This window comes from Canis lupus, chromosome 3 (genome assembly GCF_003254725.2).
Source record: "Canis lupus dingo isolate Sandy chromosome 3, ASM325472v2, whole genome shotgun sequence".
Taxonomy (NCBI): domain Eukaryota; kingdom Metazoa; phylum Chordata; class Mammalia; order Carnivora; family Canidae; genus Canis; species Canis lupus.
This window is the reverse complement of record NC_064245.1, coordinates 28,670,085-28,692,495: the sequence shown is the minus strand read 5'-3', so window position 1 is coordinate 28,692,495 and position 22,411 is coordinate 28,670,085. Positions and strand designations below refer to the sequence as shown.

The following is a 22,411-nucleotide window of genomic DNA, read 5'->3' as shown; positions in this document are numbered from 1 at the left end:
AAACATTTATATTCTCTCCGGCCCGCGCTCCGGGCGCCCCGGGAGCCCCCGCGCCCCCCCCCGGAGCCCCCCCCGCGCCCCCCCGCGCCCCCCCGCGCCCCCCGCCGCAGCCTCGGGGGCCCCCTGCGCCCGGCCCGGGCGCTCGTTCCCGCGGGGGGGCCTCCCCGCCGGCTCCCCGGGAAGTAGGAATTCCTGACGCGGCCGGAGGGGGAGGGGAGCGCGGGCGTCCTGACGGGATTCGAGGAAGCCCCGCGGAGATGATTTAGGGGCCGCGATAATTCACTCAATAGGGGCCTGGGGCGGCTCGCGGGCGCGGGCGCGGGCGGGCAAGTGCGGCCGCCTCGAAAGGGCGCGCGGCGAGGTGGGGAGCGGCCCCCTCAGCGACATTCCAGAGCTTTCAGCAGGAGCGAGCCGTGCACGGCCGTACTCTTTCATCCGCCCGCTGTGGTGGCCTTTAGCTTCCTCTGCGTGAATATTAAATTTGAGATGGCGCCGCAGCAACACGTTTTGGAGAGTGTTCTTTGGGCTGTTATTTGTATGGTTGGTTTAGCTTCTCGTTTGTTAACCTTTTAAAATGAGTATCGTTGAAAATGGATAACTGTGCAACCGGAACTCGCAAAGATTAGGGGAAATATAATGCTTTGGGACAGGTTGTTACTAAACCAGGTAGAGGACGGAAGTTTTTATTGATCAAAACACAAAAGGCATAGAGAGCGAGTCAGTAAATGGCAAATTACTCTGACAATTCCCAATTTTCATGCAGATTTGGTGAAGCTGCCCCATTCAAAGCCACCACCGGCAGCCTGAATGAGACCACAGAGCGGGGAACACAGATGGGACTTGGCCACAGACACCCTGAAAAGTCAAACTCGCATCGGGGAAAATACTTCCAGAGAGTGTTTTCTTGGACAGGTAAAACTCCGTTTTGCTTTGAAAAGACAAAGACAAACTCTAGTTTGATTGTAAAACAGTTTCTTCAAATGTAGATTCTTATCTGGGGTGGGAGTGGGGGGGTGTAAGGGGGTAGTGAGGGGCCATGAGGAGGGGTGGGGGGGTATTTGCTTGAGATTTTACAAACCCAAGAAGTTTAAATGTGGAAATGCAGTGGTTCTGATTACAACTATAACAACAACAACAACAAAAAAACCATTTTCTCCTTTGGTGTATTATTTCCTGTTTGGTTTCAGTGGCCACTTTCCCGGGCCTATCTGCCATTAAATCAGAGTCCCAGCCAGGAAGGATTTTAGCAAATACAAAACCTTCCCTGCGTTGTGCCCCACACATTTGTGTGGCCTAACACTCCTCCCTCCAAAAATCTTATATTTGCAGAATAAAGCAACAACTTTGACCTCCTCCCTTTTAATAGTAAAAGTGGCTCTTCCAGATATGCTGCATCCATTTTTTTTTTTTTTTTTTTAATCACAGCTGCATTCTGTTATTTTAACAAAACAACTGGCAGGTCTCTATTCACAGAGCTGCTCTGCCACATAGGATACATAAGATGCATAATTAATATGTCCTTTAAACGACTTTCTTAATCAAAAAAGACACTAACTATATGTAAAATTATTCACTTACATATATTGGTTTGTGTGATTTTACACAATGACAGTAAAGTTGGTAGCAGAATATATATTTTTTTTAATTTTTATTTATTTATGATAGTCACACACACAGAGAGAGAGAGAGAGAGAGAGAGAGAGAGGGGCAGAGACATAGGCAGAGGGAGAAGCAGGCTCCATGCACTGGGAGCCCGACGTGGGATTCGATCCCGGGTCTCCAGGATCGCGCCCTGGGCCAAAGGCAGGCGCTAAACCGCTGTGCCACCCAGGGATCCCCCAGAATATATTTTTATATACAACAAAACTTAGCAAATGTGTTTTGGAAGGCATGCATGGTGAAGGTAGTATTACTACTTGTGTTCCTCCTGTTTATATTGCACCATCTCCTAGTAAAGATGTTATATTTTATACAGAGTTGTAAACTACTTTGAAATATAGTAAGAGGCTCTGTTTTATATAAAATAAAGGTCCCTAATGTACTATGTAATCAGTCTCTGGACAAAGACAAGCATCCTTTAAGGCTGGTGGTTTCCCGCCACCGCCTCTTCCAGTCCTCCGACCCTTGACTTTGCTCAGGGTGTCCCTGAAAAGCATTCAGTGCCAGCTGTGGTCGATGCTGGACCAAGTTCCGAGAAGGGAGTTCCTCCTGGACTTAAGAACTATCATCCTTTCCCTCCTCTTGTGAAAAGTCATTCTCAGCCTGACTAAGGGAACTCAAAATAGGAAATCTATTTGCAACATCTCTTTTTGTTTTTCAGAAATAGGATGTAGTAGAAAGCCAGAGAGCAAAGATGTTCCAAGACATGGGTAAGCACATATCCCCAAACTGTTGAGTCTTGGCGTAATTGGTCGTGTTTAAATGATACCACGGGTTTAAACAGCTTCGGGCACACTAAACATATTACCACCAGACAGTTCCCCTGTTTGGGGAACCCATTACGTGCAGATGCAGGGATGGCATGGAGGAGCTACAAACGCAGAGATTGCTCAGCTTTCTGGGAGCCCAGCTTCCACACACAGGCATCAGCAGGCACAAGGCCACCTGCCTTCCAACAAAGGGGGCCCGAATGTGACATGGTGCACATAACCAAATACTTTTGAGGATGTTGGGGACAAGATATTTGAAACCAAGAAAGCTAGGAGTTGGGTGGGCAAGGAAATATAAATACTTTTAAAGTCTCATTTTTTGGGCAGCCCTGGTGGCTCAGCGGTTGAGCGCCTCCCTTCGGCCCGGGGCCTGATCCTGGAGACCGGGGATCGAGTCCCACATCAGGCTTCTTGCACCGGGCCTGCTTCTCCCTCTGCCTAGGTCTTTGCCTCTCTCTCTCTCTCTGTGTCACAAAGACCTAGGCATAAGGAGAAGCAGGCCCCGTGCAGGAAGCCTGATGTGGGACTTGATCCCCGGTCTCCAGGATCAGGCCCCGGGCCGAAGGGAGGCACTCAACCGCTGAGCCACCAGGGCGTCCCAAGTCTCATTTTTCTAATAATAAATTCCAGGGTTTCTTCTCATTAAATAAATAAAGGTGAAGAAAACGCATAGCTAAGTATTCAAGTTATCTTCCCTTCATTAAAAATATCACTATTTAAGCTACTAAATACTATGAAGACCACATAAGTTTTTTTAAAAAGATTTTATTATTTATTTATTTATTTATTTAATTTATTTATTTATTCATGAGAGACACAGAGAGGCAGAGACACAGGCAGAGGGAGAAGCAGGCTCCATCAGGGAGCCTGATGTGGGACTCGATCCCAGGACCCCAGGATTACGCTGTGGGCCCAAGGCAGACGCTAAACCACTGAGCCACCCAGGGATCCCCAGGACCACATAATTTTAAAAAAGAAAGAAAGATAGGCCTTTCTGTGACTGACCCAGAAGCGCTTGAAGACCGCAGAGTGGCCTCTACAATCCTCTCGTGCACCTCCCTCCGGTAGATCCCAAGTCCATGACAAATCACAAGAGATCACTGTTTTGGAAAGCTGAAACCACTCTTGTTTCAGTAACGTGGGTGAAATACATTGAATTTAATTAAAATAAGTTTATACTATAAATTGGCCTAAGCTTTGTGGAAAGCAATTCGGCAATATGCATCAAAAGCCTTATAGAGGGGCGCCTGGGTGGCTCAGTCAGGTAAACATCTGCCTTGGGCTCATGATCCCCAGGTCCTGGATCCTGTCCCCCATCGGGTGCCCTGCTCAGCGGGGAGTCTGTTCCCCCACCTCCAACCCCCCCACCCCCCCACCCCCGCTGCTCGTGATCTCTCTCTCACAGACACACACACTCTCTCTCAAATAAATAAATAAAGTCTTTAAAAAAAAGCCTTAAAAAGTTCACTTCATTTACTCTAATAATTCTACCTCTGGGACCTGTCTCTAGGGAGATCATCTGAAATGCAAACAAAGAGGTAGGTTAAAAGATGATTATCTTTAATATTTCTAGTAATAGGATAAGACTGAAACCACCCAAACCTCCAATAATTGGAAATAGTGAAGTAATACAAGAGAATTTAATAAATCCATCTTCAATTTTATAGGCTGCTCTGACCTGTGTAGAACAATACAGAGGAGAGCAATGTCAACACAATTATCTCTGGGTGGTGGGAATATGTATTTTCCCCCACACTTTGTAAGTTTTTCTCTAATGAGGATGTATTACTTTTCTAATATACATCTTTTCATATAAAATTTTCATATAAATTTTATACACTCGTGCACACACACACAAAATACATTAATTCTTTTACTGTTTATAACATTATAAGCTGACAGGCAAACCAGAAATCTCAGAGTCAAAACTAACCTCAGTTAGTTAGATGTGTTTCCCTTAAATAACCACATAAAAATAATTCATGTCAAGCAATGTGTATCTACATGTTTTCTTCTTTATCTAATAAAAAAAAATTCATGTCTAGTTAGCATTGTGATTTCCTTTTGTGGACATGTACAGGTAGGAAATGTTCCATGCGTGGTTAGAAGAATCAGGCTTTCAGGTGGCCAGGCCACATTTCATCGTGATTATCTACAGTTCACACTTGCCACTTGGGGTACCCTTACTTCTTTATTATTACACAAATAATAGCAAACTGCGAATTTCCAAGGACATCTGCTTTCAGGCAGGCCACTGCATTATCTGCAAAAATCTGTTTTCAGCAGCAGACTATCCAGAAATCTGACCCCTTGGCTCTTTTCTTTCTTTTTTTTAGCTAGGTCAAGTGGCTGTCCCAGTAGCACCATCAGTATATTCAATAAAAATCAAGTATATCTTGTGTTTGAAACATACATTATAAATAGATGTATAGATGGAGCAGATATTGAGAAAAGAAATGGTAAAGATTATGAATATTAAGATTTATATTAATCTATAAGCCTATTAAAGTACAGTAAAACCTGTCCTTCAGACCACCTTTTTAAAGATATCACCTCCCTGATGGGACCACTAAATTTCGGGCCAAATTATTTTCCCATAAAGAACAATGAAAAGAAAATGATTATATTAAGACTACTTCTACTATGGTTTCTTTTCATTGTTCCGCCAAAAATGATTCCAAACAGTAAAATAACATTGATTTTGACCTTGTTAATGAACCTGAAGAACTTCATGAAATACTCAAATGCTGATTTCCATTTTTAACAGGAAAAAAAAAGGACCCTCTGCCTCACATTGTCGAAAACACCAGCAGCAGGTAAGGATAATTTCATTGGTATTCGGCAGATGTAGCTTATCTTGATATCGCTAATGTTCCGTAAGGTTTGTCATGTGGATTTTTCTTTGTGCCAAAAGCTGGAGATGATTGTGTGATTTGTAAAATATTGAAGAAGCCTTCAAACCGCGAGGTTTATTGCATTTCTTTTCGGTTTCAAGGATTCTCACATACGATATTACTGAAGTGATTTTCAGTTTTCCAAAATGCCACTCTCTCCCAGGGAACAACTTTCTCTCCTTTGGCCTGCAAGGACTCCCTGCGGCTCTGACCGGCTTTTCTTCTAGAGAAAACCGCACGAGGTGGGCCCTGGCTCCCGTAATCAGGCTCCCCTCCAGCTCGCTCATGCCAGGCCAAATGCCCAGGCCCCCTCCCCTGTGCTGGGCTTCCAAGGCATATCCCCTAACTGTTGAGGTCTCTGCAATTGCTTTTCTTTGCAGCCTACCAAGAACACAACAGGATGGCTTTTTGTCATGTCTCCTCTAATATCCATCTATTTAAATAGGACTTAAAAAATGCAGAGAGAGAAGGACTAGTCAGGTGCCGAGACATTGATATTGATACCAAGGTATTGATATTGTACCAAGAATACATCTTCAAATTCTCCAACAAAAGGTAAACAGGTGAACAACAGCTGCACGTTTCCAGGCCTTTTTGGGGGGCTCCGCTAGACCCCATAGTCTTGAGGGTAGGAACCTGGTGCTGTGTGTGTCGCTGTGCCCAGCTTTGAGCCCAGGACCTACCGTCATCAGCAGCCAGCAAGCCACTGTGGAACTTAACCAAGTTACTGGTCACACCACCCATCTCAGCCTCGTTCTTTAGCTGGAGGTCTCTGGACAGTCACCAGCTCAGAATCGCAGTCTCTCAGTGCCAGAGCGGGGCTTGGAACATTCTAGTTCAGCCTTCACATCTTAGAGAGAGTCACTGAGGTCTTGAAGGAAGCCATGCCTCAAGAGGTCAGTACCCGTAGCCATGGACTCAGGGGTGAAATCACAGGTACTTATTTCTGTTCCTACAAAGAAGGGACCCATGATGGACAAGAAGAAGAAAAACCAGGAGGAGGAAGAGATTTTAGTTGATAGCTTATAGTAATAAGCAGCTAGCTGTGTGTGGTGTGAGCTCAAAAATCAACTATAAACATTCACAGCTTAATCCTCCAAGTGCCAGCATGTCATAACAATACATTTTCTTTTTTCAAGCAGGGTTTATTTTTTTCAGTGTGAGATGGAGACAGTAAGACCTAGGAGACAGTGAGTGAGTTGTGGCATTTAGTAACTTGGGTTTGAATTCCAGCTGTGCCATTTGCTAGCTGCATGACCTCGGGCAAGTCACTCACCCTCTCTCTGGGCCTCAGCTTCCTCATCTGTAAAATGGGCATAATAATTCCATCAGTCTCCCTGAGTCATTCAAAGACCAAAGGAGATGACAGATGCCAACACATCATGTGAGACAAAAGTAAATTGTTACCTTGAAAATGAACTCCAAAGCCATGGCCACGTGTACGAAGAAAAGAAAGCAGAGGTGAAGAGGAACGCACACACTCATTTTCTCTTAGATATTCTCTTTCTCTTTTAAAACTTGCTAACCGGGGCACTTGCATAGCTCAGTGATTGAGCGTCTGCCTTCAGCCCAGGGTGTGATCCCGGGGTCCTGGGATCGAGTCCCGCGTCGGGCTCCCTACATGGAGCCTGCTTCTCCCTCTGCCTGTGTCTCTGTCTCTCTCTGTGTGTCTCTCATGAATGAATAAATAAAAATCTTTTTAAAAACACCACCACACTAACAGGGTGATGAGATGTGTAATGAAACACAGACATTTGGGTATGAATCCCGCTGGAGCCAGAGGGGACACCCCACCGACTCTTCCCACACAGTCACCTTGAAACTGTCCCTGCTCCTCCTCTCCCCAGGCAAGGAGGGTGCGTAGCTAGAGAACTAGCCTGGCTTTCTCCTACCCCCTCCCAGGGGCCTTCCTGCTCCTGACTAGGGACACCTAAGGAAGCTCACATCTTTGAAGATGAGGGTGGGATTCCTAGGAAGAATATTATAATTTTCTTTCTTCTTCCTCAGTCTCCTTGTCTCTTCCCAATTCATCCAAGGCGGTGACAGTGTCCTCTCCTTAGACGTGCCCTAGCTCTCCATCCGCTGATTCATTTTCCTGGAGGTAAACAGACCAGAGTTCTCCGTGAGCTTAATGCCCTTTCCTCTTCCTTTGTCACCAATCTACAGGGAAAACAAGCCGCTTCAGTCTTTGGCATCAGGAACTAGAGTAAAAAAAAAAAAAGAGGGCATGATTTTTGTCCCACTTTTGCTGTTTCTATGGGGACAAGTCGTGCTTATTTTGCATGCTCATTGCTAAGATCAATGGTGCCAGGCCGTGAACATCCATTATTCTGGACTGAAATTTGCTTTCTCTGACATTGAAAGGACACTTGGCATGAGCAGATAGTCACTCAACAAACATTTGCTGAGGTGTTACCTGTGCTAAGCACTGGGCTAGGAGTTAGAGAAAGGAGCAATGATGTACTGTCCTTCTGAGGGGGACCTGTCATGCATTTCTGGAGAGGTCTTGTTTGCTTTTACACTAACCTTATACTAAAGTTATCCAAAGCATCTTTCCTTTCCAGGGCAGGGGCCTGACATAACGCTATGCATCTCCTCAGGGTGCAAGAGATACTCATGAAATCAGAGAGTCTTAGAACCTCTGATTGGACAGGACCACTGAATCGTGCTCTGTACTGAACCAGTGAGGACAGAGAAGCCTAGAGAGTAATCGGCTCTCTGGAAGCTGCCTAAGGGGGCCTATCTCACCTGGCTGGAGGAGTGTAGGGCTGGTCATCGTACTGACCAGGTATGTGCTAGAAGATGGCTAGATGTCCCTTCCATTCTGGAGAGTCTGGGCAGACCAGAGAGAATGGGTGTGGCCTGACCAACAGGCCCTCTGGAGAGTTCAAGAAGCTGGAGCAGTGTGAACTGCTGTGGGTTTGTGCCATTGGCCGTGTTTGCGTTCGCCATCACTATCAGCATCAAGTTCACTCACGGCTTTGTTAAGTGCTTTGGGATTTCTCAAGTATAAAAGGTGCTATATAAAATCAATCACAGGAAACTCTGCTGCTGGCAGCTCAGAACAGCTACAGTAAGCGGTGTCCACTCAATCAATAGTCCCTCACTGAGAAGAGGAAAGTATACCATTAAAAAGATGTGCTCTTAGAAAAAACTTCCCTCAAGTAAAAAAAAAAAAAAAAAAAAAATCCTACCTTACAAAGAGTGTGCAGAAAGCATACAATATACTATTCCTCCAAGAGCAATATTAAACATGATGGAAAGGGCTGCTTACTGCTTACCAATATTTTTGCTCTCATTTTAACCATGTAAGAACGCAAACTGACACTGAGTAGGAGAAAGCTTGTAGGCCTCATCCAGGAAATGTCTATTAGACTTTAAAATCCAGCTATAACATAAAAATGAAATCAGCTCTCTGACATCAGGGTAGAAAAAAGTAATTTCTAAAAATTGCTTTCCAAAGAACAATATGCCTGTTTGCAACACGGTACACTGTCTGCCTTTAATTATGTTTGAGTAGGAAAATATATAGATGCGTGACATTTTATGATGTTAAGAACTGGGATCCTTGCACAATCCTGAAAGCATATTGATCTGGGTTGTTTTGGAATTTCATTTTACTTCAAAAGGTAAAAAGTGTCCCCCCCCCCAATCATGTTACCATACACACAAATTCATGATATTTCTTAAAGATATGCCATAGTAGTTTAAATAGGTGAAAAACTCAGGGCGAAGATATCTTACAATATTTTTAACCCACAAACTACTTTTTGTTAAATACCAAAAAGATTGTGGCCGACGAGAGAGAGAGAGAGAGAGAGAGAGAGAGAGAGAGGAGAGAGCACATGTCCACAAGAGCTTTCTAAGCAAACAGTGGTGACCGCTGACAGTCTCCCACCCACCTGTATCTAGGAAGAAAGCCCTCGAAGACTATGCCTGACGAAGTACTCCTGTGGCCTGAAGGAGTCTTTTAAATCAGTCATCAGTGTCTGTTCAGGTCTTTTCCTCAAACTGTAATATGAGAGTTCAAACTGCTGCAGCAGAAGTGATTAAAACCTTACATTGACAAGAAAATGTGTAGGTCCTTTGTACAAGCATTTTAAACTCCAGAGGGCACCAGAGCTCCCTGGGGGGGGATTTGCTGGGTGTCCACTTGGAGGGCTCACAGACCTCACCTCAAGAAATTGTGTGCCTACACCCCTGGTGGCCCATTAGGAGACAGCTGTGGCTGGTGGACAGCAGTCTGCCCAAGGTCACCCACTAGGCGCTTGGAGCACCTGGACCATACAAACCCCCACCTCCCACCCGTGTCACACAGCCCTGCTCTTTTCTCTTCACCACCTGGTCCTTCCCTCCGAGATGGCTTTGATTATAATGGTTCCGAGTTGTTCACCTTCATGGATAACTCCAGAGTAGCTTCACCCTCTTCTTTCCTTTTACGGAGTTTTGTGCAATCATTTCAGTCTAGGAAACTGAAATCATTTCAGTTTGTTGTGCCTAGTTATAAACCTAGTACTGGTTATTTTGATGACTGGTTTTGAAATTCTCAAGAACTCAGGGTGGGGGAGGGAGAAGTCGGGGGAAGGGGGGGTGTGGACGGGTCAGTATACATTCTAGTTTAGACTGGCAAGACTCACGGCCCCGTTGGTGGGCCAACCTTAGATTTCAGCAGTTTCCTTAAAATGAACATATTTCCCAGAGTCCGACCACTTTGCCAGAAATTTCCGATTTAATAAAAATTTTTAATTTTAAATCTAGATTTAGTCATACTCAAAATTCCAGGTGACTCATTTTTTTCTTGGTTGACATAATTTATGTCAGTTTACTCAACCCTCTTAAAACCTAGCCACATCAAACAGGGGGAAGCTTAATAATTCAGACATATCCTAAAGTCTGTACACCAAAGGCAATCCTTGAAACTCCAGGAGTGATTATCATATAAATAAATCTGTAAGTCTTCAGCAGAATTATTTAGAAACCTGCCAAATATTCCTTGGTGGTAACCCATTGTAGTAGGATCCAGAGAGAGCCATGGGTAAGCATGACAGTTTTGTCCTAAGTTCTCCATGAAATATTTTATTAATTAATGATAAAGTCAATTTCTCTGAGTCTTAGTTTCCCCCCGTAAAGTCTGAAGGAGGTCAAAAGTCCCAAAGTAGAAAGAGTAGGCGATCAAAGGAGCAGAAAACTGGCAGAGGAATAATATGACTTCAGTCTCAAATAACTGCCATATAGCAACTCTTTCAAATACTGAAAATCTCCTTAAATTTTTAATTCTGCTCCATGATTTCCAGATAAATTAGCAAAGAATAATGCCCACTTTCGATTATTTCTTAGTTATTAAAAAATTCATTTTTATATGCCAGAAAAGCTGTCTAGCGTTTAAATGCCCAAATAACTAAAATTGACCAGTAGGACAAAAACATTTGATTTTTTTCTCGTATGCCTACAGTGTTTACGGCTTGATTGGAATAATAATATATCTGAGGAATAGGTAGAAACTTTAGTTGTGCATGTCTGTGTGACACGGAGCAAGGCATCGGACCTTCTGGGTCTTAGTTTTGCCATCTGTAAAGAGGGTTCAATGGTCTCTAAACTTCCTTCCACATCTAGGAGTTCACAAAATAAGATCTACAAAGTGTAATAATTGGATGAACTAAATGTTTCCTGTGTGCATTCCAATTTTTATCACAACAATATATATTATTAATCTTTTCAGAAAACTTAGTATCCATTTGCGGATATGTTGGTTATGTATTGTTGTTCTCATGGGGGTCAGGAGCTTAAGTTTTATGTCCAATCAGCAGCTTGGATGGATTTATGGTTCTCTGCCCGGATTAAACCTACATTGAAATCATTCAGCATATTGTTAGTAAATCACTTGCAGATCCAGCTTTATGATTTTCTTGCAGCAAATGGGTTAAAAGGAATTTCAGGTTTTGCAACTTCTAGAATATGTTCTGCTATCCTTGTCCGCAGTAGAGGCAGTGCACGGGCTTTCTGCAGCCAGCTACTGAAATTTTCAATAGTGAAAATTTATTTGCCTCTGTTATCCAAATATGCAGATAGCCGGATCACCATTTTCTGAAAACATATTAAATGGAGTGGCACAGAAGGCTGGCTGTGGCAGCGAAAAAGGCAATTTCGGACAATTCAAGGGAATCTACAGCCAGGTCACAACTCATTCATAGCTTCACTATAAAAATCCCAGCCTCTAAAGGGGAAGGCTCTCGTGATGCAAGAGAAATAAGTGGGAGCTGTACCAAAGTACATTATATTGTGACACAAAAAGCATAAATCATGTGTGTATGAAAATCATAAGCCCTAAGCTTTAGAGAGAGTTGTGCAATTGACAATCAAATGGAGCTTAAAAGGAATTACGAGGTTTTCAACTAAAGTCTTGAAATAAAGAAAGTAATATTTTACGGCAAAAAATTGCAAATGTCAAGTTTAAATCATAAGACTTTGCACCATTGAGCTACTAGCTAGTTCTATAGCGTCTTCAGTCCTTAACGCAGGGAAAGACCAACTTTCATGCTCAATAAAACTTAAGAACTTTAGAAATACATTTAGGAACATAATTCATGTATTTGTGACTTTTTCCCTCCCTAAATGGCTAATTGTAGGAGAAAAATGAGTGAGCCCAAGAACTTCCCGGCTGGTAACCTATCCAGCATTTGCTTCGGGGTTCTCGGGCCTTTAAGGTGGGGCCGCCGGGCGCGGGGTCACCACGGAGCCGGGGCCTGGGCGGTGGGGGCGGGCGTCGCGCTCCGGGGCTGCGGAGACGGCCCCCGCCCCACCCCCCGCGCCCCTCGCGCCCCCCCCCCCGCGTCCCCTGCACCCCGCGCCCTCCCCCCGACCCCGCGACCCGCGCTCCCAACGGGGCAGCTAAATGTTATGCGGAGACGCGGGCCAAAGTCGCAAGATCCTGGAGAGAAGGACCCGGTTCGCACAACTGTGTCTTGGGAGCCGTGAATTCGGGAGCAGAAAGCAGAAACGACAACAGGAAGGTCAAGGCGCTGCGCCCTCGGCCTGCGGGCGCGCGCACAGGTGGCCCTCGGCGGGGGCGCCGCGCCGGGATCCCGTTGTGACACATAAACTCCAATTTGGCCCCAAGTCACTGCGAGTGGACACTGCCACCAACGGCTCTGACACCGGGTTATTTGTTGTCGCTGTTCGCCGTCCCTGTTTGCACATTAATCCAGTGACAATTAGGTGTCAGCGAGCGTGGTTTCTGCTTAGCTGATAGCCTTGGGCTGCGCGGAGGCCCTAATCAGGAGGGTAAACTCCGCTATATTTCAATTTGGAGAAGCGCTCTTCCGCTAAGAGGCCCCTGGCACTGCGATAAATAAAACGCCTATTTACTCTATTGCCACACTTAGACATCTAATGCACTTACTACCGGCCCCCTAATCATAGCCCACGGTTAAATCCGCCTATAAATCACTCCGTTCTCATCCTGCACATTAGTGAAGCCATTTTCCCCAAACCCCACAATGAGCACTGTTTCCTTTTCTTGTTAGTCAAAAGCTAGATGATTTTTATTAGGTTAAAGACGAGTTCACAGATGGTAAATCGCGTGGAGAGAAATGAGCTGGAGAGTCACACCTAGTCGGCGCTGGGACGCGGGCCTCGAACCCGCGACCACCCCCCCGCCCCCCGCGGCCGCCCCCGGGCCCCGCCGCCTGCAAGCCCAGGGCTGCGGCCTGGGGTCGGCGCCCGGACCGGCTGGGCCTGCCCCGTCCCCCGCCCCCCGCCCCCCCACGCGCGCCCGCGGCCCCGTCCGCCCGGAGCTGGCCGCGCTGGGTTCCCACCGACGCCTGCTCCGAGGCCAGACCCGCTGGAGGCCCGGCCCCCGGGGACCGCGCGCCACAAAGCCCGGCCCGCAGCCCCTGCTCCTAGCCTTCCTTTTCAATTCTCCCCCGATCTCAGGTGGAATTAGGAGGATTAAAGCGGCGAGTAAATGAGGCGAGTGTGCAAAATGACTCCTTTCTGAACCAAACGGCAGGCTCCGTGCTGGGGAAATGAGATGCACATTTAAATCTCATCCATCCACCGCCTGCGGCCACCGCCGTGTACCTGCCTACTTAGCCCAAGGGTTAATTAATTGAGGCTTCAATGCACTATTGCAAGAGCATTATTGCATTTGATACTCTACATCTGTGATTTAAAACTCTTTCAGTCCCTTGTCAGCAAGGGAGGGTTTTTAACTAGGAAATTAGCATTCAGATAAGGGAACGCTCTATTTGCTTCTGAAAGGAAGGAAATATTAAGGATGCTGGTGCACAAACCGGGCTGTCATATCCTGTCCCATCCTGGAGGGAGCGCGAGGGCCCGGCTCCCCCGGGACCGGGGCGACGGGCGGCCCCGCGCAGCGAGGAGGGGACCCCGCTCCTCGCGCGCCGCGGCCCCGCGAAGCCCGACCAGGGATGTCCTCCCCACCTCGTAGGAGCGGGTGCTTCTTAAAATGCATTGCCACGTTAGCTCGCACGCGGGCTTTCTGACTTCCCTGCGGGCTCGGGCAGAGCAGGTGACCCAGTTTCTTAAGGAAGAAGGAGCGGTAAACATCGCAACAGAATTCTAATGACTGACGCACAAGCGCCGCCAAGATTGCTGTTGGTGATGGTTTGTCCTCAGGATTTTAAGTGTTGGACTCAAGAGCTGAACCCACTTAAACACACTTTCCTTACTTATCATTCTTCAGCAATTCTAGCATCATTTCACTGCTGCCCACATTTGTGTGCCCGTGTGCACGCGCGTGTGTAATGAACTACAGAACGACAAAAAACAGGGGCTGACAAACTAATGTTCTGGATCAGAAACCGGTTAGGCTCATGTCACCTAATCACCCTGTAACGTCATCTGTTGATGTCGCTTTCATGCAAAATGCAGGCTCACTTTAAGTTCTGGACTCACTGAGTAAAAATCTATTAAAAACAAAAGAAAACAAGGACAACAGCAAAAAAGAAAGCCAGTCGCCCCTGTTGGCACTTGCTAACTATAAGGTGTAAACAACCGCTGGTGGCAAAAAGAATAAAATGTTCCTTTCCTTGAGTTCCCCATGACCAGGAGAATTTGGGAAACTCAGGAATCCTCCACAGCAAACACTTTGCCAAGTGCAAGGCGTTGTAATTTCTTTTCTATTGATGCTGCTGGACCATGGGCCTTAATAGCCGGAAATAACATCACCTACAGTGGAACTGAGTTGGGATGCCCAAGTCAACAATCCAATCTGAATGGAAGTTCTTTGGGATTCCCATTAATCAGGCCTAAGGTTGGGAAGTAGATCTGACAGGGTGTGTGTGTGTGTGTGTCTGTGTGTGTGTGTGTGTGTGTGTATGACGTCAGTATGTTACTTCTTTCTAATAATGATCCAGATTCTGTCTTTGGGTACCTCTTACCAAATGATCAAGTATCCAGAAGTCTCCTTTGCATATGCTAATCAATACCTGCCTTGTTCAAAACCTACTTTTTACAACTCCTCAGCAGCATTAAAAAAAAAAAAATCAGAAAAAGGTGGTGATACTAATGAGAAATAATAGACAGGCTCTGTGTCTGCCTTATGGTTTCTTGGCTATTTCCATTCAAACCTTGAGTCAAGATGCCAATTTATAAGTTACTTTGGTCCATTTTGTTCCAAAAGACCAAGTACTCTAACATTGTTATGTACATAACATTTCAAGTGTTTTATGTAATACATCCAGTCCGTATAACATCGTCTCATTGGTGGCAGTCACCTTTCTGCTACCACATGCAGAGAGACCAGATATTTTCATTATTTTAAACCCGTTTGATATAATCCTCCAGAAATAGGAAAACTAGAACTTGCTTTTCTGTCAGCTTTGTACCACATTTTTTTTGACATTGCTCACACTGGTTCTTATAGGAAGGCTTTTTCCCTTGACTCCTGGGTGGCCTGCGTTGGGGTCTTCCAAATAAAAGAGCACCGCAGGAAGAACGCATAGCATTTTGGAAGAGGAGAAACACATAAGTAACTCAATAAGCTCTGAAAATTGATAAAATGAAATGGCGAATTTTTGAATCTATATACTTGACAGCTATGCTTGAGGGATATTCCGTGACATCAATCTCCTGAGATTACTCCGCTTTCACAACAGAAGGAGAGATCTCCACGTTTGGAGTGGCTCACAGGCCCGCCTGGACGCCACTTGGTATTTGGGAAGAAACATGGAGCTATGTACTGAACGGCTTGATGACGATGTGTGCAATTCGAGCATCTTTCTTAAGGATGGAGCCAGCAAAATCTGCACCGGGAAACAGACTCTGTCCAAAATATAATGAAACAGAAAGTGAAAGTGACATTCTTGCCAGGAAACTGGTCCCCAGCAAAAGTTTTCTGCAGTAAGTAACGTTAATATCTAAGGCTGCAGAGCATAAAATCAGCCACAAGACTTTCTCTAATTCATGAGTCCATTCCTCATGAATCCCAAATCCCCTCTCACTCCGTCTCTTCCTAGGTCCAGGTGGAACATCTCTTGCTGGTTCCCAAACAAAGCGCTAAATGACACCCTCAGCTTTCCATTCTGTAGGGTCAGAGGGGCACATATTCCTCTCCTCCAATACCACTGATACCCTGACAGAAGCAAGGAGCACGTGTCCTCTTGAAGCCTCCCTACCGCCTCCTCGCGGAGCACTACCCAGAGTAGGCTCGGCACAAAGAACTTGCTGGATCAACTGGTGAAATCTCATTATGACCCAAAGGGCCATTCCAAATCCCCAGGATGCTGTTTTGTTGTACTGGAAAAACAGCCAAAAAGTGAGCCCTTGCCTAAAGCTGGGAGATTCTAAGGTGTGTACAGATATGTGCAGTGAGACTGGCCTATAGAGCTCCTGCGGGGCAGCCCAGAGAGAGGACGGGTTGAGGACCCCTAGGCGCACCCCATTCCCAGATGGCCGACTTTGGGCAAAGTGGAGGGGGAGACTTCCTCGTGAGAGATCTGCTGAGCAAGGTGAGGATCAAGTGACTTGAGGAGGAGGAGGAGGAAGAGGAGGAGGAAGGGGAGGAGGAGGAAGGGGAGGAGGAAGAGGAGAAGGAAGGGAAGGAGGAGGAGGAGGAGGAGGAGGAGGAGGAAGGGAAGGGGAAAGGAAAAGAGAAGAAGAAGAAACAACCAGCACCAGTCTTTCTTTATGTAGAAACCGGGACCCGTTTGCCAACCAAAAGATTCTAAAGCTTCCCTGTTTACTTCCCTCTGTTCACTGCTTCGAGCAATCCATGGATCGTGGGGATCCACTTCCCCATTCAGGATGCAAAGTTGGGTGAGGGATCCCAATTCTCCTCTTCCTCCCAGGGGTAGATCGGAAAGAATTCTCTCTGTCCCTGTTCTGCAGATGCAGAGGGGACAGGTTCCCCCCCTTCTCCCCTCCTCCCCGGCCCACCCTGGAAGCCCCAGCAGTAAAAGCCATGAGAAGAGAAAGGCAAGAACCACCTCAAACTCCTGGAATCCAGAGGGAATGAAACATACGTCATGAACACAAAGACCAGCCCATAAACAAGTACCTCAGCCTTTCCTGGTAGCAAAGGAAGCTCACGATGAAAAGTTTAAGGGAAAACACTTTTAAAATAAGGTGTCTTGGGCAGCCCTGGTGGCTCAGTGGTTTGGCACCGCCTTCGGCCTAGGGCCTGATCCTGGAGACCCAGGATCGAGTCCCGCGTTGGGCTCCCTGCATGGAGCCTGCTTCTCCCTCTGCCTGTGTCTCTGCCTCTCTCTCTCTGTATGTCTCTCATGAATAAATAAATAAAATCTTAAAAAAAAAAAAAGGTGTCTTATTTTGGTATTAACCGAAAGAGGTGTGAGTAGTGTAGGCAAAGATGATTTTTTTTTTCCCAGAGGGGAAAGGGCAGCATAGTTGCTTTAAAAACAATAAAACAAATTGAAAAGTGCCAGATCTTTAAGAGAAAAGAGCAGCCTTCTAATGATCGGTTTTCTTGTCCTTAGGAAAGAAAAGCAAACTCACACAGAGGCTTCTGCACGAGGGCCATTGTATGCAGCACATAAGAAAAGCAGCAGGCATCTTTGGGGATTAAGGATCTCAAGGTCCTTACAGTCGAGGAGGCCATCTGGAAAGAGGTTATTTCATTCGCCACACCCTCAAAGTTGGCCCTGTTAGCAAGTGTAATGGGACTTTTTTCAGTTTCATAAAATATCTTGATAACTGGAAAGTGCCAGTTAATGGTAGCCTGTTCCAACTATGAATTTCACAAAGATTAATATACCCCTTTAGGTTTCTTAAGATTCTATCAGGAGGCCTCCCTTAGTCTTGGGTGTTTTACAATCTCTGTGGGCATGAGGCTCAACTGAAACTACCATTCAACAGCCTGTCATCTTCATCTGCTTCTGGCATAAAAATACATATTTTTTTCCCATAATAAAGATTTTTTATAATAGCAATAAAGTAACTCCAGAGAACATGGTTGTCTTGAGATAGCTTAACTGTGTCTGGTATCTCATAACGCCCTGGGGATACAGCAGGCCCATAATACTCCCTTTTGCTGCCATGTCTTTGCTTAATTAAGGAATAAAGCCAAAAGGTCAATGCTGAAGAAAAATGTAAATCTTCAAAACTTCTCATTCTTGACCCAAACTCTGTGTCATAAAACCTCAGTTATCTTTGTTAACAAGGAGCACACCCACCCCGTCAGCCAGGGGACACCGGGATACACATTACATCTTTAAAATATGCTTTTGACACCATGAAAATAAATTCCTGACCTCTGGACTTGGAATTATGATTTGGCCTTCCTTGAGAGAGACCCTCACAAACCTTTTGCTAATCCTCAGTGAACAGAAAGCACTAGAGCAGGAGCCATCTCCTTCATCAGACACGATTTGCCACTGTATTTCAATGCATCAAACGTTGTGTTGACTCTCACACGGCTAGAAGGCGAGAAAGCAAGGTTTGCATGTGTCGTAGAGAGGGAAAATGAATATGTATATTCATCTCTACGGCTTATTCGTTATTCTATTGCTGCCGTGAATGCAAAATATGATTTCAGCTCCAATCGTTTTATTAGTTCACTGATTACTGTCCATCATAATGAGCAAGGTGGTTTGGGCCCTGGTGTAGTTTACCGGAGCTGCAGTCTTTTGCGATGGTGGTTTACAGACTGTCTCCTAGGTGCCACCCTCCAAATGGATATTTCTAACCAATGATACTCATTTTAAACAGGAGATGTGCAGTCCCTAAACTGATTTGTTACCACTGGTACAAAAAAATCATAAATATTTACTTGCCTCCAAGAACTAGAACCTTCCTATCACATTCACGGCTATGCTAATTGGAGGAAAAGGGTTATTCCATTATGGAACTAATTATATGTCATCTGCTTCTCTCTCAGATGAATAAATGGACAGACAGATGCTATGCTGATCAATTAATGTTGTGATAGATCAATCAGCGGATCTGGACTTAGGTAATACGTATTTATGGAAGTCAGAATGACTTATTTTTTTTCTAGCAAATACGAGAATTCAAACGTGACTTTATTGTACAAATGGAAATAGATCAGGAGCAAAGAGTTGCCATTGTATTCTTGCTGTGAGAAAGAAAATTCATCCTTCTTCTTTTGCTTACATATTCAACAGACATTATGGCTCAATAAAAATGGGATGTTTAAATATTTGATAAACATGGGTAGAGCAACGCATTGCTAAAACTGCTAGAGTAGCTGGGCAGATTCTCATGGAAACATAAATTAGCTTGTATACAAATGGAACTGTGGTAATTCTGGCCTTAAAATTACCTCTTTCTCTTCTCTGTCTCACTTTTGTTTCTTTTCAATTGTTATCTGACCGGGCCGGGGTTTTCGCTGGCTGTGTTTCAAACTAAGCAAGCTGTCAGCTTCACTAATCACATTAAATGCATCTCACACTAGTGCCTAGACATTTGCAGGCTTCTCTTAGCTATCATCCAGTGGAAGCAAAGAGAGGGGTCTCAAGCTCTACTGATTTCACATCGTTGACCCACTCCTTATATCAGTCCGAAAGTCAAGTGCAGTCATCTCATCACTAATATGAGAGGCTCCTCAGGTTGGTCTATACCCATTTCCTGCAGCGAGTGCTGACCCTGCCATGCCCCAAGGGGGAGGCTGGTCCTGTTGCCTGGTTATAGGAGCTCCATTCCAACCAGCATGGAACTTCAGTTGGGCAGAGAGAAGTGGCATCTGATGGACCAAGAGATGCCTAAAAGGGAGGTGCATGGCTGTCCGCGGGATTTGCCAGATGCTAGTACTTTATCTAGATGAGCTCTGGACCTCATGGATAGAATACAGAAACAAAATACAAAAAGGCACAATTTCCATGTGTGTGTATGTCTACATTTTAACAGTTGTTTCACCTGGCCTCCTCTTCATGATTCAGAAAGTCTATCTGCTGTTGGTGTTTGTAAAATCCAAAAAGAGCAAGTGAAGCCATGGGATTTATAGGGTAAAATGACTGACGTGCCTGGCCGAAACAGGCTCCCATACTGATGGCTTTTAGTAAAATTAGATTAAGAGTAGGATTATAGCAAGGATGGCAAATGTGGAATTCACTCAGCAAACACAGAGGCCATCGAAGAGGTTTGAGTTTATGGAGCTGTCAAATAGATAAATAAATAAATATGCTTTGCTGAGAGCCTGCTAAATGTGCTGTTTGGAACAAGGTGATCCCCCTAAGAAAGAGAAGTAGTAATCATACTGAATTATGACTATGAGAACAGAAAATGCTGCGTCTAGATCAGGGTTTCTTGAAGTTTGGGGCATTAGCATTAGACCCAGGTACAGCTGCCCAGGCTCTGCCCTCTTGACTGAATCAGGCTGGCAGAGATGGGGAGACAAGAGTGAGGTGGAATGGGGGTGCTGAGAAACACTACATTTTTAAAAGCACTTCAGATGATTCTTGCCCGTACTGAAATCTGAAGATGCTGATGTAAGCCGTCAAGGCCTCTCATTAAATCAGAGCAAGACTCTTGCAATCTGTGTTCTAGCCATTACTTGTCTGCTGGTGTATTAGGTGCTTATAGGTGCTGTAACGAGTTACTACAGATTTAGTGGCTTAAACCAAAACAAATTTATTCTCTTGCAGTTGTGGAGGTCAGAAGTCCGAATCAGTTTCACTGGGCTCAAATGGAGGTGTTGGCAGGGTCATAACTCTAAGGGAGAATCTGTTCCTGGTCTCTTCCAGCTCCTATAGCTGTATTCCTCTTACTCTTTGGCTCGTGGCCCCCTCTTCCATCTCCCAAGCCTTCTTTGGCCCCTTCGTCTACACTCTGCTTGTCACTTGGCCTTCTTCTCCTCTGTGTCAAATCTCCTTTTGTTTCCCTCTTCCAATGACATTTATGATCAGCCCATCAGGATAATCCAGGATAATAACCCCATCTCAAGATCCTCAACTGAATTGCATCTGCAAAATCTTTTTTACCGTATGATGCAACATTCATGGGTTCCAAGGATTAGAACATGGGTATCTTTGGGGGTCATTATTTAGCCTACCTTGCCTAGTCTTGACAATTTTTCTCCTTCTTCTTTTTAAGATTTATTTATTTCAGAGAGAGTACATGTGCACACATGAGTGAGTGGAGGGGCAGAAGAAGGGGGCAAGAGAGAATCCTGAAGCAGACTCCCAACTGAGCACGGAGTCTGACCCTGAGATCATGACCTGAACTAAAATCAAGAGCAGTCACTCAACAAACTGAGCCATCCAGGCATTCCCCCCCCCCAAATTTTTTAAGATCATCGAGGAATAGTTACACAATAAATTCATCCATTTATATTATACAGTTTGATGAGTTTTAAGTACGCAGTTGTATAATTACTACCACAATCAAGAGATGGAAGATTTCTAAGAGCCCCAAAACTTCTCCTATGCCTCATTATAGGAATCAGCTTTCTGTCCCTATAAGCTAGCCTTTTCTAGAATGTCATACAAACGGAATCATACAGTATGCAGTCTTTTGTGTCCTCTGGTTTCTTAGAATGATTTTTCTGAGATACATTCATATTGCTGTGTGTTGTTAATTTATTCCTTTTTATTGCTGCATTGCATTCCCTTGAATGGATATACCACAGTTTCTGAATTCATTCACCAGGTAATGATGTTTGGATTGTTTTTTCTTTGGCCAATTGTGAATAAAGATGCTATAAACATTTGCTTGTAGATCTTGCTTGTAGATCCTGTTTTTACTTCTCTTGAATAAATACCTAGGAAAGAGTTGATGGATTGTGTGGTAAAGTATGTGTTTAGCATTTGAAGAAAGAGTTGAACAGTTTTCCAAAATAGGTGGATAATTTTGCATTCTTATTAGTGAGGTATGAAAAAGTTCCAGTTCCTCTCTATCCTCACCGACACTTGATACGGTTTTTCTTTTTAATTTTAGCAATTCTAGTAGGTATGTAGCGAGATCTCATTTCACTTTTAATTTGCATTTCCCTGATACTTAGTGGTGTTGACATTTTCACGCACCAATTGGCTATTTGTTTACCTTCTGTGATGAAGTGTCTTTTCCTCACCCCCCCCCCATTTTAAATTGGTCCATTGGTCTTATTGTTGAACTGTCAGAGTTCTTTATACATTCTACACACAGGTCCTTTATCAGATGAGTTAGGCAAACATTTCCCTTCCTCTGTGGCTTATCTTTTCACTTATTAACGTCAACTTTATTTTTAAGTTGGGAATTGGGTTCAAAAAATCCACCTAGAGTGGACTCATAATACAGAACTTTTAAAAGCAGGAAAGCTTTTAAAAAGCAAAATTAAATTAACTTATATACATTTCTTAGACCTCAGTTTTGATCTTAAAATTAGTTACCTGAGAAAGAAAGTAATCTGGATCCTAGTCTCCTGCACTCCTGTTTTTAATTTCCTGCTATATGAAGAAATTCCCTTTCTTCAGCTGTAATTTTCATGGGGCACAAAATAGCATTTGCTATTCTCTCAACATTTGGCTCTGTAGCAATTGTAAAATGCTAATCATGGTGCTGAGCTGACATTCCTGGGTGACATTGGCATACCGCAAAAGGCGTTTGGCAGGATCTGGGACTCTACATATTGAAGTTGTTTATTTATTTTTGTTTAAGAAACAGACAGACAAG

The 22,411-nt window shown here is 44.6% G+C and overlaps 1 long non-coding RNA gene across 2 annotated transcripts; it reads left to right on the top strand.

Moving 5' to 3' along the window:
• Window positions 1-204: 204 nt before the first annotated feature.
• LOC112653746 (uncharacterized) lies at window positions 205-21,456 on the top strand. 2 transcript variants are annotated; one of them, XR_003132474.3, is made up of 5 exons: window positions 205-540; window positions 764-912; window positions 2,321-2,369; window positions 5,197-5,245; window positions 17,281-21,456. It is a non-coding gene; the product is annotated as an uncharacterized LOC112653746 (long non-coding RNA). The 2 variants fall into 2 exon arrangements; XR_003132473.3 differs by lacking the exon at window positions 17,281-21,456 and having other exon boundaries at window positions 210-540; window positions 5,197-7,042.
• Window positions 21,457-22,411: the final 955 nt, after the last annotated feature.